We start from the raw sequence: 17,174 nt of genomic DNA, 5'->3' as shown, positions 1-17,174 counted from the left end.
CAATATGGTAATATATCTATTTTTGATTACACCACTCACAGCAGGCAATAGGTCACAGGAGCTCCATTCACTGAGTAAGATTACATAAGGAAAGGTATAATGGTAAATTTTCAAAAATACATATCTATATGTAGCAATAGAAAATTAAACATTAAGTTTGTATACTGTAATACATCAACATATCTGTTCTTTCTTGGTGAAACTCAGTAAAAAAAAATTGCTAAAAGCAATAATGAATGGAGCCACAATGAGTGCTTGAGACACCATCCTTGTTTAGATAGATGAGAAGTCAAAGAAATTAAAATGATAACATGGTCCAACCTAACCTAACATGCATTTAATAATGCAGTACCTGTAATATCAGAGGTCATCAGGGTCATCATTGTCAGGGATGTTTATAGCAGTTTTTGGCATCCAATTGAACTGCAGGGTATAGAGGAGCTTCTTAGCTTCAAGAAAAGCATGAAGCTCAACTCCATAGAGCTGTTACAAAAATATGTCACTTGGAGTGAGAGAACACCCAGTACACAGTCATCAGCATTGTCAAACTGACATTGATGGGACCGGACAGACATGGTATCTTGAACTTATTGTGGCAGTTCCATTTGGTATTGTATTTGCTTTTAGCATTTTTTTTTTCTGTCGAGAAAAACATATATTACATTCATGTATCATAATTTACAAAATTTATCTTTAATTTTTTATTATATCATTTAGATGTGAAATTCTAAAAATAAACCAGTATAACTGTTCATACTATAAAGCAATGACTTGTAATAAATATGATGTGGATTTGTGGGGTGAATATCAGGATTTTACTTCCAAGAAAATATAATTAGTGTACACTGAATTCAGAGTGAACTTCATGAATTCTTTACTTCTGAACAGAAGAAGACAAGTGGAGCATTATGGCTCATCCCATAGTAAGAATGTAAGCAAACAAGATAAACACATTCACAAATAGAAAGATATCCATCAATCTCCACTTATATTTCAAATTACTACTGGCTTTAACATTAATTTCCAGTACTCATGCATAGGGCTCAAAATACTCAAAATGATAAGAACAAGCTAATGATATCGGTAAGAATTGTAGCTGTGAGGCCAGTGAAACTCTTTACAATATACAAAAATGTTTGCCAGTTTCAATTTTCTAAAAATTGCTACCAACATTACTATTAATTTACAATACTTCCATATGGGATTTGAAATATTCAATGATAAGAGCTAGCCTATGATAGAGATAAGAATTGCTGCTGTGAGACCTGACTTGCCCTGACCTAACATATCCCCTAGATATAATCTATATATAAAGATATTTGCCCATCTTTTTTTTTCCCAATAGCTTCAACATTACCATTAGTTTGTAGTACTTATATCTGGGGTTGAAAATACTAATACTGAGGACCACAATGGAAATAAGCGTTCATGCTTTTTGTGTTATCCTCGGCAATTTACATTTATTATTTCGAACTATGTGTTCTTGTCATTATTTGCACTTCATGTACATTGATTTATTGCCAAATAAAATCTGTCTATCCATCTCTATCTATCAATAATGATAAGAACTAGCCAATTATATAGGTAATTGCAGCTGCTCAGCATACCACATACACTGCCAAATAGGAATTGAAGTATAGCAAATGCCAAACGCGAACACACTATGCATGCTCTAAGCTACTTTATCATTATATCATTGCACTTACGAATTCAGGAAGAAATCGCACTTGTTTGGGCCAGTACAAAGCACAGCCACGAGAATTAGATCTTAATTCTAATAGCAGCAGTAGCAGTAGTAGTAGTGGAGTTTCGCTTTGTTTAATTTCAGACTTTGGTTGCTTTGTTGTGTTTGTTTGTCAGTTCGCTTCCTGGTTTTCTGCTTTAGCATCGAACATTAGTAGTTTCTTGAGGATTTCGTCTTTGTTTTCCGGGCAGGGTTGTTGGAGCAGTTTGTTTCTAGCCTGATCGATGATAGGTCGTTGCACCCTAGTAAGAAATGCTCGAGGTTTTCTTCGCTCTGCCCGCATAGGGCAACTTGTGATTCACCATGGTCTTGGATCACGTGTTAGACTCATGATCGACAGTTATGAACCTCCCGGATGAGAGCTCAGAGGTCGTATGACCGATCTATGGGTAATACTGTGACCTTACACGCCCACGAGTTGGAGTAACAATCCACAGCGCAGAGATACTGAAATTATTTCAGCCCTGTATTTAGCTAGTTTTATCGAGTTGTATTTGGTGGGAAGAGGAGCTACGCTCGTGGTGTCCCGCCTTTGTATCACGCAGTGTCTAGTTTGCTCTTGAACTCATTAATGGTTTTTGCGCATACTATTTCATTGTCCAGTTTGTTCCAAGTGTCCACCACTCTATGTGGAAAACTGTTTTTCTTCAGATCTCTTCTGTAACTATTTCTTTTTATTTCCTTTCCATGTCCTCTTGTGCTTCTCCTGTCCCAGTTTAACAAGTCCTCTCTATCGAGTATTTCTATGCCTTTCATGATTCTGTAGATGGTCAGTAGGTCACATCTTCCTCTTCTTTGCTCCAGAGTCGGTAACTCCAGTTTAGCCAACAGCGAAAAAAAAAAAAAAAAAAAAAAAATACACGGGAGCGACGAGCGATGTCGCTCGGGAAAGTTCCAATGTCGCTCTCGCAAATGCAATAGCGGGGGCGATCTCCCACAAAAAAAAAAAAAAAAAAAAAAAAAAAAAATCGCTCCCGCGTCAAGATTCAACGTTTTTCATGCATTATCCATCATTTGGCAATACCTGAATCCCATCACCATTATGAAAGGATCAGAGCAAACACAACTTACCCGTGGTCAATCATTGCAATATCAATCGATATCATAAACGCAACTTTAATTTATTGATGTACGTACGTATGTGTTCGCGGTATAGCTGCTAGAGTTCAATGGCTTACCTAGCCTAGCTTCGTATCAGCTGCATGCGCGTATACTAGTACATGTTAACTAGACTCTACACGACTATCGTGCTACATAATGTCGCTATTTGCGAATTGCATGGTACCTGTATGCAGGGAAGTTCATTGGTTGCATGCAGCTAGCTCCCCAATCAACGCGCTGACAACATGCGCAATGCACCATACCCAATACCACATCACCGCATGCATACGTACACTGTACATATGCAAACTCGCTCGAGGCCTAGGAGGGAAACTGAGAAATCCCATTTATAACCTCGTTCGCGTATTTATGAGAAGACAAAATAGAATCAAATGTTTGGTTAGTAATTGAAAGTTAAATAAATTTAAGTATAAATATGAACATTTGATAATTATATATTTAGTTCATAAATATGGATCTTTGGAGGGAGAATAGAAAATACAAAAATAAGAAATGATTCGTTAGCTAGCTAGGTCTACGTTCGTAAGTCATGTCCATGCCAATTTTTCGATGATCGTACATCATGGAGCGATTTCTAGTGAAGATGAGTGAAAATGGTTTGCCCTCAGATTCAGTCTTTTCAGAATCGAGGGAGAGTGTTTTGACGGCAGGAACCGCTTCTGGACCAGCAAAGCCTAATTCAAACTCTACGGGAAAACGAAAACCAGTAAAGCATGAATCTACTATACGCTCGTGGAACCTAGATTGGCTTGAAGTGGATCGGGGCAGTGATGGTACTCAAAAGGTGTATTGCAAGGCTTGTCGTGCATTTCCACCCCCAACCACTGCCAACAGAGGTATCGTGTCTGCCGATCAGTTTCAACTGGAAAGCCAACATGTCAAGAAATCGAGCCTGCAAAAAACAGGGCTCTGGAAGTATAAAAAATGGCTCTGGTAATTAAAATATGGCTCTGGTAAAAAAAAAAAAAAAAAAAAAAAAATGAAAAATGGCTCTGGAAAAAAAAAAAAAGTATTTTTTCCCCTGTTAGCCAATCTGTCCTCATATGACAAGTTTGCAAGTGCAGGTGCCATTTTTGTTGCTGCTCTCTGGATTATATTTTCTTTATATTCTTTTTGGTACTGGGTGACCACAATGTCGCCGCATATTCTAGTCTAGGCCTTATCAGTGTGACCAATATTTTTTTTAAATAATTTCTTCGTCCAAATATGTAAATGCCACTTTTATTGATCTTAGCATGTTGTAGGATTCTGTCTTGATTTGTGTGCCGGTTTCTCCAATTTAGTTTCAGTGTGTTTGTCCTGGCGCGGAATAGAATGGCAGAGTCTAGGTTATTTTCACAAATTTCTTCTTCCGTTTTTATTTATGCTTTCCATCGCCTGTAGTGCGATAAGGAGGGTTTGTTTGCTAGGTCGGCTTTCCATATGCCTGTGTCAATATCGTAAACCTGGCTGAGAGTTTTTTTTTTTATCGTTTTGAGACCCCCTAGGTTTAAGTTTAGCTTTTGCAAGTACGATCGAAGTTGCTTGGCCCCGTAATTTCCTTGTCTTTCAAATAGTTATTGAAAAATGAGCTTGACTAGTTAGTTCCCCCCATCTCGTGATGTGTCTGGCGTATGAGAGCTTGTTTGCATTCTAGTGCAAGCTGAGAAAGATCCGATCTTTGTCCTCTCAGGGTTGCTGCTGATATGTAGTGTGGTGCTCTGAATATTGTTTGTTTTGTTTTCTATTGTCTGCAGCCTGTTGAGTTCAATTTATTTGTGAAGAAGATTGTTTCAGTTAAGTGGAGTAGACTAGGGATGGCGACATTTTTCCAGAACACTTGCCGATGCTGATCCTGTTCCAACTACTTGCCGTTATTGAAGATGTTTGATTAGCAATTGATTTTGTTTTGCTGAAGATATTATTTATATGTTCTTTGAAGCATTTTGTAGGATGGAGGCATCTGGCAACTGGGCGAGTGGAGCTCGCACCGAATGCAGTGCTACACATCAGTTAGCCTCCCACCCCCACGGGACACAGTCATACACTTGTGCCCCTAGTGTACGGGCTGATCAGTAAAACCAACCATCAATCCGGCGTTTCATTGAAGCTCCTACATGGCGCAGTGATACGGGACTAAACGCGCACCTACACCCACAATGGCTACGCCACGCCGCCCAAGGGTTAGAACCAGCGGAACCGGCTCGGCACGGAGACCAAACCGTGCCGCTACTACGCCAGAAGTTGTGGACCTTCTCAACAGCATGGCATCCTTACTCTCACACCGCCCCTCGGGCCACAGAGTTCCCACTGCCGCTACGCCAGAGAAGTGTGGAATGGAGATGACGCCTGCAGGATTCCGGACATGGCGCCGCTCGGTTCAGACATGGCTGCGACTCGCCGCATGGCCTGACCAGGAAGCCGTGCTCCACGTGCGACTGCTCTGTGTTCCCGACCTCCAGTGCGCCCTGGACGCAAGGTTCAGCTCAGAACAATGGGAGGCCCTGAACCCTACAAGCGCCCTGGACGCCATTGAAAGGCTCGTTCTACAGTCGACGAACCAGGCTGTGAAATGGACGGACTTCTTCAGCACCTGCCAGGCCCCAGGTGAGTCAGTGGGAATCTACATGACGCGTTGCGCCCAAGAGGCTCGTGAGTGTGGGTTCCGATGCCCTGACTGTGATAGTGATCTTTCAGAATACATGCTATTGCGCAAAGTGATGGTGGGTCTGCATGACCCCGCCCTAAAGCAAGACGTGTTCCGACGGTGTGATTCTTTCAAGGACATGGACGACCTACGTGGCTATTGCTCGACCTATGAAGCAGCCCAGCGCGACGCGGCAAAATTTACGCGAGAACATGCGGTGGCAGGCACCGACATTGCCACCAGTGACATAAGCGAGGATGAGGAACCTCTAGTTGCCGCCTATCGCCAGCCATCACATCCGGCAAAAACTGCCCACCGCCGTTCTCCTGCGGATGCCCCTCCCAAAACAGGGGCCAAACATTGCCCCAACTGTGGTGAAAAGCACGGCCACGAGAAGACGTCATGCCCCGCATTTAGTCGCAAGTGTGGGGCGTGCGGAAAAAGAGGTCACTTCAGGAGAGTGTGCAGATCATCTAGGACACAGGAGGCAAGTAAACTGGTGAGCGGCATAATTATCGGCTCGGCGACCCTGAGCCCCGAGCCTGTTCTACAGGTATGTGTGGGGCCACTGGCGAGCAAGGTGGGAATCAAAGTGACTGCTGTGGCTGATACCGGGGCACAGGTGTGCGTAGCCGGCCCGGCCATGATGACGTCATTGGGTCTCAAGCCTGCGCAGCTACAGCGTCGGGCAGGCATCAGAGACCTAGCAAAGATTCCCATCACCAGCCTGGGTGCGACGCCATGCCGCATCGGCATACACGGACGCTCTACTGTTCAAGATGTGTACTTCGTCAGGTCCGTGGAGCGTATGTACCTATCATTCACCACCTGCAAAGAACTGGGCCTCATCGACGCAAATTTTCCCCGGCCACTGCCGCTTGTCGCCAACGCGGAGCAGGTGTATGACGACATGGGCAACGACGTCCCCTCAAGACCTACTAAAATCCCTCTCCCACCACTCGAAGAGAATGTACCTCGTCTCGAGGATTGGCTGCTGCGCCAGTTCTCCTCCTCAACCTTCAACACGGAGAGGTACCCACTACGGGTGATGCAGGGCCCGCCACATCACATCCACCTTCAAGAAAACGCGCGCACCTATGCGTGCCACACACCAGCCTCCATCCCCAAACACTGGGCAAGCGAAGTCAAAAAGCAGCTCGATGACGACGTCAGAAGAGGAGTGATTCGGCCTGTACCAGCAGGGGAGGCCACTGAATGGTGTGCTAGGATGGTTGTGGTTGCAAAGAAATCGGGAAAGCCAAGGAGGACAGTTGACTTTCAGAAATTGAACGCTAGCTGCCTGCGGGAAACGCACCACACCCCTGCTCCCTTCGACATGGTGTCTGATGTGCCCCCGCACTCCTATAAGACGGTGGCCGATGCACACTGGGGGTTTCATCAGGTTGAGCTGGAAGAGGAGAGCAGACGTCTCACAACATTCATCACACCATGGGGGCGGTATCAATACTGCCGCACACCCATGGGGCACTGCTCTGCCACGGACGCCTACACCAGAAGATTCGATGACGCGGTAGCAGACTTCCCCCGCAAGCACAAGTGTGTTGACGACACACTGCTCTATGACTCCAGTGTTGAAGGGGCCTTCTGGCACACATACGAATTTCTAGAGCTTTGTGCTAGGAAAGGCATCACCTTGAAGCCTGAGAAATTCAAGTTCTGCCGCCGTGAAGTGGAGTTCGTGGGCTTCCACCTTGGTTGGGAGGAATACAGGCCAACAGACGACAAATTGGCAGCCATACGTGACTTTACCATGCCAGCACAACCCACAATCACAGACGTGAGGTCTTGGTTTGGTTTTGTGAATCAACTAGCACCATTCCTGGCCACTGCCCCAGTGATGTCCCCCTTCAGAGACCTTCTTAAGAAACCGGCAGGAAAGAAGGTTTACTGGGACGAGCAATTACAGGGGAAACTACGGCAAGCCAAAAACACCATCTGCCAACTGGCCAGTGACGGTCTAGCATACTACAACAAAACTAGACCCACGGTGGCCATCACTGACTGGAGCAAAGAAGGGATTGGATTTGTGATCCTCCAACAGTACTGCCCCTGTGCGTCAGCTGATGCACCATTCTGCTGCAAAGGAGGATGGCGTCTGGCCCTCTGTGGCAGCCGCCACCTCACCACGGCAGAGACAGGCTACGCTCCCGTCGAAGGGGAGGCCCTGGCCGTGGCCTGGTGCTTCCGAAAGGCCCGCCTCTTCCTGCTAGGATGCCCTAACCTAGTACTAGTGACCGACCACCGCCCGCTAGTTGGGTTACTGGGCAACAGGGCTCTCACAGACATTATCAATCCGCGCCTGTTCCGCCTGAAAGAACAAACGCTGCAGTATCGTTTCACCATACGCTATCTTCCTGGTAAAAGGAACTGCGCCGCCGACTTCCTCTCTAGATATCCCTCCATGAAGACGCCACCAGAGTCTGAAGATGAAGTGTACGAAGAGGAGCTGGCAGCGGCTGTAGCAGCGTCTGTGGTGGCAGCACTGGACCTCAGCGACAGCCTCACTCTTGACGAAGAGATGGTACTACAGGCATCACACGACGACCCTGTTTACCAGCTGCTGATAGCCAGGGTACTGGCTGAAGACTGGCATCCCCAGAGGACACAGGAACTGGCATGTCTCAGACCATACTACAGTGTGAGAGACAGGCTGGGCGTGTCACGTGGCCTCGTCACATACGTGTACGACCAGAACCACCCGCGCCTAGTAATCCCAGACAATCTACGCCAGCAAGTGGCAGAACACCTCCATGCAGGCCACCAAGGAATGGATTCGATGCTAAGAAGGGCGCGACAAACGGTATACTGGCCAGGCATTGAAGGTGATTTACGTCACCACCGCTCCTCCTGCGTAATCTGCAACACGCACGCACCATCACAACCCCCAGAGCCACTAATTCTCACTCCACCTCCCTGCTACCCGTTTCAACAGACGGTGACGGATATATGCCAGCTGGAAGGACACCACTACCTGGTGTACGCAGACCGGCTCACGGGCTGGCTGGAAGTGTCACACCTCGCTGCGGGCACGACTGCGTGTGAAATTCGAGACCGGCTGCGACAGTATTTCTGTCGCTGGGGCGCCCCCGAACAACTATCCATGGATGGGGGAACCAACCTTGGGAGTGAAGAAATGCGCACATTCTTGAAAAGATGGGGAGTGACCGTGCGTATATCGTCAGCCCATTACCCACAATCAAACGGGAGAGCAGAGGCAGCTGTAAAAACTGCAAAACGTGTGCTGCGTGGTAACATCAGTGCGGACGGGAGCCTGGACACCGACAACGCATCGCTGGCACTCCTACAATATCTCAACACACCACTCCGGGACATCAACAAATCCCCGGCACAACTGGCGACAGGCCGCCAGTTACGAGATGGAGTACCAGCTATTGCATGCCGTCTGCAGGTTGACAAATTTTGGGGGCGAACCCTCCGAAGGCGTGAACGGCAGATGGGGGAGCATATCGAAAGTGTGCTACAAGAGCACACCAGCACGAGGCGCCTTTCCCCCCTACTCCCCGGTAACAGGGTTCTGGTACAGGATCAACATTCCGGGACGTGGAACAGGGCAGGAACAGTGGTGGAGGACAAGGGAAACAGGCAATACATCATACGGCTAGATGGTAGTGGACGAATCTCGCTAAGAACGAGAAATCACCTGCGACCATGCAACACCCCACCGCATGCTAATCAATCAAGTGACGTGAACCAACGAACGCCAGAAACGGAACTAGTGAACCCACCCAGCCCCGAACACCGCACCCCGGCCAAGCGACAAATTAGACCACCACGGTGGCTCAAAGACTATGTCACGTAATACACATTCAGGACAACGTCAGTTCATAGTGTATTTTCGTTATTCTACGTGTTATGTAGCCAACATGACAAGAATATCTTCTTTGTTTGTTTGTTTGTTTTCTCTTGTTATTTTGTTGTACAAGAATTGCACTAAAAGATTGCCTGCGTGCAATTACTTTGAAGGGGGAGTTGTAGGATGGAGGCATCTGGCAACTGGGCGAGTGGAGCTCGCACCGAATGCAGTGCTACACATCAGTTAGCCTCCCACCCCCACGGGACACAGTCATACACTTGTGCCCCTAGTGTACGGGCTGATCAGTAAAACCAACCATCAATCCGGCGTTTCATTGAAGCTCCTACACATTTCCTCATGTTATTTTTATTCCTAAGTGTTAAGAGGTCAATGACTTATTCCACTAATTTCTTTTGGGGACTCAACTAAGTTGTAGATTAGGATATTCCTCTTTGCTTTGTTTATTCCTAAACCACATTATTCTCCAATCTCAATTAGCAATGTCCGTCATCCGTAAAGAATATTGAGGTAATTTGTGTGATGTGGTTTTGAAGCCTATGAGATGGAGGTCTAAGTAGTTGATAATCAGATATGTTATCAATAGGAAAAGTGTAGTGTAGCCATTGTATCCTTGTCTGATTCCATTGGTGATTTGTATTTTGCATGTTTCCTCGTTATTTATAATTATCTTGGTGTCATCTCCTTGTTTTATGTTGGCTATTGTAGATATGGTGTTTGGGTGGATGTTTGATTTTTTTAGTACTTTTATTAAGGTTTCTCTTCTTTGTCAAAGTCCTTGGTGAAATCTGTTGAAATGACAATCACTTTATTATGTAACTTTCTTTGATGCTGTATTGTAGAATGAAGATGTCTGCTATTTTTCTTTTTGGTGTAAAGCCGTTTTGTGTCTCTAGTAGGTTTTGATTTTAGTGGAGGAGTTTTTCCAGTGTTTCTTTGATAATGTCCATTAGTATTTTGTAAGATGTGTCTAATATGGCTATTGGTCTAGAATCTGATTTGTGGAGTTTGTATTTTTGGGATGAGCTTTGTTTTTTGAGGTATTCTGTTCTGTCTGACTATTGATTTGTAGGGCGCAGCGAGATCTGTTGTGGCTTCTGTGTCTTTTATTTTCTTTAAACACTTCAATGCTTAATCCGTTTGGACCTACTGCTTTACTATTTTTTTTTCTTTTTAATTTGTTTGATTAGTTCTTCTGCTTTGATATCCCCTGGGCCCATAGGTTTGGTATTTGGTTCTGTGATGTTGAAGACATTGTCATAGTGCTCTCTTAGAATTTCTGGGATATTGACTATATGATCTATGTCTGGCTGTCACCTTTTTCTATTTCTTCTTGGAGTGCAACTCATTTCTCGACGGTTTATGACGTCATAAGCAAACGTTATATTAGGGCGGAGATGTAGGTTTTCTAGAAATATATATGTGTTTTTTCGTATTTCTATTTTCTTTTCTACATTTTATATTTCTATTCAATATCTTAATACCTTATGATTTCTTACATTTTTTATACCTTATGATTTCTTACATTTTTTATACTAAGCATCGTTTACACGACGCTGTTTTTATTAGCTTTAGACAAACTGGTGAAAGCGTCTAAAGCAGTGGTTCTTAACCTTTTTCAGTGCCCGTACCCCTTGATATCTCAGAAAATTTTCTCTTACCCCCCATCCAATACAAATACAATGCAAACATATGATAAGGATGAGTGATACAAACCTTGTTTGCTTTCTCATTGTGGATATACAGTACCATTGCACTGACTATCATGTCTCGTACCCCTTAGGGGCACAGGTACCACTGGTCTAAAGAAAGGTGTCTGTGCTTCGCAGGTAGGTGCATTATCCAGTTTTCTTTTTGTGGTGACACCAAAACTAACTCAACTGAAAGGAAAGGAAATATTCATCCTCCTTGAGATTATGGAAAACTGCATCATGATACGGAACATTAGATTGAACGACAATGCTTGATGGACGAATGGCACAAATGCTCGTTAACCTTGCAGACAGCATGTTTGTATTAAACAGTTGATAACCTCAACTCTATAGTGGTAGCAGTAGTAGTTTTGTTCCTGCCACCAAACACGACTGCCCTGATTCAACTTATTGACTGGGGGGGCGGGGTATCGAAAGTGCGAAATGAGCGTACGTCTCGCAACCTCTATCTACATCAGTGCCTCGTCGTCACGGAGAATGTGATGAATGAGGAAAGCTATGAAGACAGCAGCTAGTGGAAAACGCTGCACAGTTTCTAGAAATACAACTTCAAGTATGCTATTTTTATAACTGGGCAGAGGCCTGGAAAGCAATGCCTTTCTCCACATGTAAGAATACCTAGTGCAAGCCTATGAAAGAAATCTAGCTCAGCCTCATGATTTTCAGGGGTTCGAGGCCCTAAAAATGGCTGGAATGTTGGATGTAGCTGGACAGGGTTCTATTCCTGTAGAGGAGCTGGGGATTGGGTAGAAGAGGATGCTGGCCTGCCTGGTTGCCATTACCAAACAGGTTGAATTGTGCAAAAGTTTTATTAACTTGACCCACTTGTGGATGGAAGAGGGGCAGTAGCACCCGGACCGTCAATTGCAGCAGGGATTAATGCAACTAATACACTGCTGACTCTAGCCGACAGAGTTGATGGACCTGCCTTTAACTCATTCAACTCCGATGACAAGATGTCTTGTCATTTGGTCAAATAAAACAAAAAATCATAAAACACCAAAATGTTTGATCAAACACCAGAAAAAATATGACGTCAGTCCTCGCTTCGCTCGCGAGCGAAGCGAGGATTGACGTCATATTTTTTCTGGTGTTTGATCAAACATTTTGGTGTTTTATGATTTTTTGTTTTATTTGACCAAATGACAAGACATCTTGTCATCGGAGTTGAATGGGTTAATGAAACAACAACGGCCAAGCCATCGAAACTCCAATTCATGGCTACCCCATCACCTGACCTAGCTGACAAGAAGTAGCGGCAAGATTCAAAGATCTCTAACGATGTGTCAGTTGTTTCAACATCCTCAATGAACCTACCCAGTATATCTTTCTCATAGTCACTTCAAGTTATGCCAGAACAAAATTTCACCGCCTCTGATGACGACGGCTAGTAAAGAAAGTACACAGTGTACAGTTATGTAGATTTAAGTGCAAATTCAAATCTCGAGAAATTCACACAATTCCTTTGACTCTGTTCTCATTTCGGCTGAGGTGCTGAAAAGGCCATACACTTTGAGCACAATAAATTTAGCGTCAATTTCCAGTTTAGCTGTAGCAAATCTTGTTGCACTGTGCAAAATATGAACCAGAAAGTTTGCAGCAATAAGGTTCTTTTGAGCCATTTTCACTTTTTGATGAACATTGTAGTATTTTATATAGTTTACACCTGCATTGTCAGCATTAAATGCAAACACTTTATTCAGATCCAGACCTTACGTCTCTAGTTTAGATAGCTGTTTTTATGACCTCTGATGATTAATTATCAAGTAATACATGGTACACTCCCTTCTCAAAATGAAAGTAACACAGAAGTAGAAGTTTTGGGAAATATTTTGTTGCACCTTTGAAGGATCGGTTCCTATTGAAAAGGGCAAACCACGTTCTTTGATTACTCCACTTGTGTTGGTACAGAATATGGCGCTAGAATATTTTCACACAATTTATTTTTCCCACAAGCTGCACCCTTTACTACCAGTCACCATATATTTCTTTGAAGGATCAGTTGTTGTTGAAAAGGGCAAACCACATTCTTTGATACATTCCACTTGTGTTTGTATAGATTACGGTGCTAGAATATTTTCACACAGAATTTTTATTTTAGGTTTCCCACATACTACATCCTTCACTATCAGTATATATTTCTTTGTCAACTTTTACTCCACAATCAGTACTTCTGTGTGACTGATAATGTTTCATAGCATGATACATTCTACTTAGTTATGCAGACATTATCTTGTCATCTTGAGATGATCAAACTGTGCGAAAAAATTACAATGCCAGTCCAGTACTATTACGTAGGTTAACTTTATGTATGCCAGTGAGACTAGTAGGAGTCACTCAGGTCAGGTCAATGGGGGTAGCTGCTTCAAACAGTGAGATGGTGAGTGGTTGTATTTCAGTGATCAGCGCCGAAGAGGTACAATCTCTGCGTAGAAGAATTGTTTCCTTAGAGAAGATTGTTGAGGGCCTTAAGAGGAGAATCGAGTTCTTCGCTCGAAGACTCAAAACACAGACGACAAAACATGTTTAGAACCTGGGTAGAAAAAAATGACAAACAAAACACGGAGAGATGGTAAAAAACCCTTACCAGACCCGCTTGAATGCAGAAACTCTTTTCAAGCTCTCGCGATTTGACAAGAAGAAACTTAAGAAAATGCAGGAGAAGGGCAGAGCAGTTGCTAGATCCCTGCTCACAGGTAATATTTTGGTTGTTGGAGATAGCCAGGTTGAGGAATTTAGATAGGGCCTTCTGCGACAAAGAAAGGAAGCATAGGACCCAGGTGTATTTCCCCGGGGCGGGGATAGATGACGTTACAGACAGGTTTAAAAAGTTTGTGGTCGGGGAAGGTGTGACACCCATCGTTTGTTTGAGTGCTAGGGGGAATAACATAGGTAAGTTAGGGGGTGAGGGGTTGTTTGCGCGGATCTGGGATGAGCTAGATAAGATTAGGAATAAAGGAGGAGTCCCTGTTGAATGTGGAACCCTTCCGAGGCATAGAGTTGGAGCCATGTGGCATACCAAGGTTATTGCAATAAATTGCAGGCTGGTAAAAGATTGTAAGGCAAATGGATGGACATTTGTCGACAACTGGGATCACTTTTACGGTAAGAATCATCTATATACAAGGTACGGGGTGCACTTGTCGCCCAGAGGATTTCGGCTCCTTGCTGAATCCCTTGATCAAGGAGTAGGCATCCTGCTTTTTTTTTCGGGCAGAGTACGTGGGAGTCGAGGGGGAAGTATCGGAATAAAGTTTAGGCAATAGAAACAGCTCAGTGAGGGACTGTGTAAAGAATCACCAAATCAGGTGGAGGGAGGATAAACTAAAGGTTTACAAACAACAGAGGCGTAATAGATCAATTTTATTTGCTGTGAGGTAAAGCATGCGTAGAAATATTTGATATAGCTATTACTGAATCATAGATCAATGTGGGTGATAGACATTTCCTTCCGGAAATCATGATAGAAGGATATACTGTAAGTTTTTCACACGGACAGCGTTGGCAGGAGTTGGGGAAGAGTAGCACCTTTCGTTAGATACACAATAAATTGTATTATCAACAATTCGATTAAGGAAGAGGATAATACAGAATCTGTTTGGGTGGAGATTATAGGCAAGAATAAGAAACTTATTATTGGCGTCCTATATAGACCATCTAACCTCAGCATTGAGCAGACTGATCCCCTGTTTCGTGAAATTTGCAGAGCGTCCCTGGACAAAAACGTTGTCATCATGGGAGATTTCAATTACAAAAACATTGACTGGGAAATTTTTAGTAGATCAGGAAGCGAAAACTTTCTTAGATGTGGTGCAGGATAATTTCCTAAAACAAATGATTATCGATTCTACGAAGGGAGAGAATACTCTGAACTTACTTTTAACTAATAATGAGCCCCTAACGAGTAACGTAGAAGTGGGAGATAGTCTAGGCTCAAGCAATAATCAAGAATTAAGATTCAATATTATTTGGGAAGAATGAAAAAGTACGAATATTATTGAAATGCCGGATTTCAGGGGTCATTTTTGACGGTATGAAAGGCTATATAAAATATTTGGATCATTTACGGGACCGACCCATGGGCTTGTGATGGGGTCAGATACACGGTTAGTCCGGACGTCATTAGCGCGATCAAGGGTCGGGTCCCGGAGGGTATGCGTACCTTGGGTCAGGTCACTTTTGGGCGCCGGGTCAACAGACTGGCCACCGATTTGGATGAAATGTATAGTAACCCTACAGATTTCTTTCTAAATGCACAAAATAAATTTATTCCCCTCAAGGTAATACGGAAGAATAGTAATAACCAAATGGATGACAGGCTGAGATATGGCAAAACTTGTTAAAAAGAATAGGCGCACAGCGAAACGTAACTATGAAATTAAGGTTGCCAGATAAGCGAGATCCAACCTAAGGGGCTTTTTTCGTCTATACAGAACAAAAGATAAGGAAAGGATAGGCCCAATTCAAATTGACGAAAATGTCATGATAGAATCAGAGAAAAGCATGAGTGAGGCGTTTAACAAATACTTTCTCTCGGTGTTTACTAAGGAGAGGTTAGATAAGGTACCTGACTGCGATCCGCTTTTCAGTGGGGGTGAAGAAAGTAGACTATCTGATATAAGGTAGAATTAGTCAAACAGATTGAAAGACTTGAAGCTACAAGATCCCCGGATCCAGAAGATTTTTTTTTTCCGCGTGCTTAAGGAGTGTAAATTTGAAATCTATGAACAGTTAACAGAAATATTTAATAAGTCGGTAGACGCTGGTTTTGTGCCTATTGCTTGGGGGCTTGTGGAACTTCAAATCTACTTTCTACTCAATCAAGAGCATTTTGCTTATTAACTAACATGTTCATTTCCTCCTTTGTTTTAGTTGTTTCACATATGTCAAGAGACTTAATTTTTTTTTTTTTTTGTGAAACATCATTTCAGCAGAGCTTCCTTTTGTACCCGAATGAATGGTTCTTGTGCTCTTATACAGAAACCTACTAACTCTTATGTTAATTTATCCACATTGATATTTTAGCATTCCCAGTTTAGATTTTCTAACATATCTCTCAGTTAATCCATTGGATGCAGGATGAAAGGGAGCTGAATTGATCAGTTTTATTCCTTTCCTTTCATAAAACTCTTTGATATCAGCAGAAACGAAATAAGGTAGTATTATCAGAAACAGTGACATCAGGAATACAAAAATTAGCAAAGCTTTTCCTTCACAATTCCATAGTATTAGCACTAATCATGCTTGAAGTATATTGAACATCAATAAAATTAGAATAAGAATCTACTAAGATAAAAAGAATACTTATTTTCTGTTGGTCCACAATAATCAATGTGAATCCTACTCCAAGGCTTACCAGCAAAATTCCACATCAATTTACCTGAAGAAGCTTGATTGATTCTAACATAACATTAATTAAAAAAATTTGCAAGCTCTTCAATATCATCAGAAAGCCTGAGCCACCAAATATTTTCTCTAGCCTCAGCTTTCATTGGAACAATTCCATTATGACTGAAATGCAATAGCTCCAACACTTGAGCTCTTTAAGGCAAATGGGACAATAACTATTTTTAAACAGAACACCATTATGAATAGATAAATAATTTTCAACGTGAGAATATTCTCTACTAATGTGCTGTGAATGTAGTGAATGTGACACGGACGGGGATGCGCGGTTGGCACCTCCCCCTGGGTGAAGGGGTCAAAGAGTGCACGGAGTTGGTGACCCCCAGAGACGGGAATGTCCGCCCCGCGCGTCGGTGTGGGCGCAACCGTGCAACAAGGGCACCGGGTGTGTGCAAATGCGCGCGAGTCGAACGAAAGGGGGAGACGCCGAGAGGGGAATAATATTGTGTTAGAAGTTAAACGGTAGCAAAAAATAGCTTATGGACCGTGTGGTGTATCCAAGGAGGATTAAGGACTGCCGCACACGCAACCACAGGACGCCATTTCTACAGAAAACAAGTAACCTTTCCCATCAGAAGACAAAAACATCTGGATTTATTCCATCCAAATTTTACAAGATAGATTAATCTACTCACTACAGGATCTTCTTTTGTCATTCTCTTCACTGTTTCAAAAGCAAAGTTAAAAACATTGGAATTTTCTGCAAGTTTC

The 17,174-nt window shown here is 43.3% G+C and overlaps 1 protein-coding gene across 1 annotated transcript in view; it reads right to left on the bottom strand.

Moving 5' to 3' along the window:
* The window catches only part of LOC143031641 (uncharacterized), a 9,406-nt gene extending 6,984 nt beyond the window's left edge, over positions 1 to 2,422 (bottom strand). Inside the window, exon 1 of the mRNA XM_076195748.1 lies at positions 1,707 to 2,422. The gene's annotated coding sequence lies outside the window, so the exon portion shown is untranslated. The remainder of the gene's footprint in view (positions 1 to 1,706) is intronic.
* Positions 2,423 to 17,174: the final 14,752 nt, after the last annotated feature.

This window comes from Oratosquilla oratoria, chromosome 12 (assembly GCF_046742065.1).
Source record: "Oratosquilla oratoria isolate Oo_2021 chromosome 12, ASM4674206v1, whole genome shotgun sequence".
NCBI classification, from domain to species: Eukaryota; Metazoa; Arthropoda; class Malacostraca; order Stomatopoda; family Squillidae; genus Oratosquilla; species Oratosquilla oratoria.
Note: the sequence above shows the minus strand (reverse complement) of the source record. Positions and strands in the feature narration are given on the sequence as shown.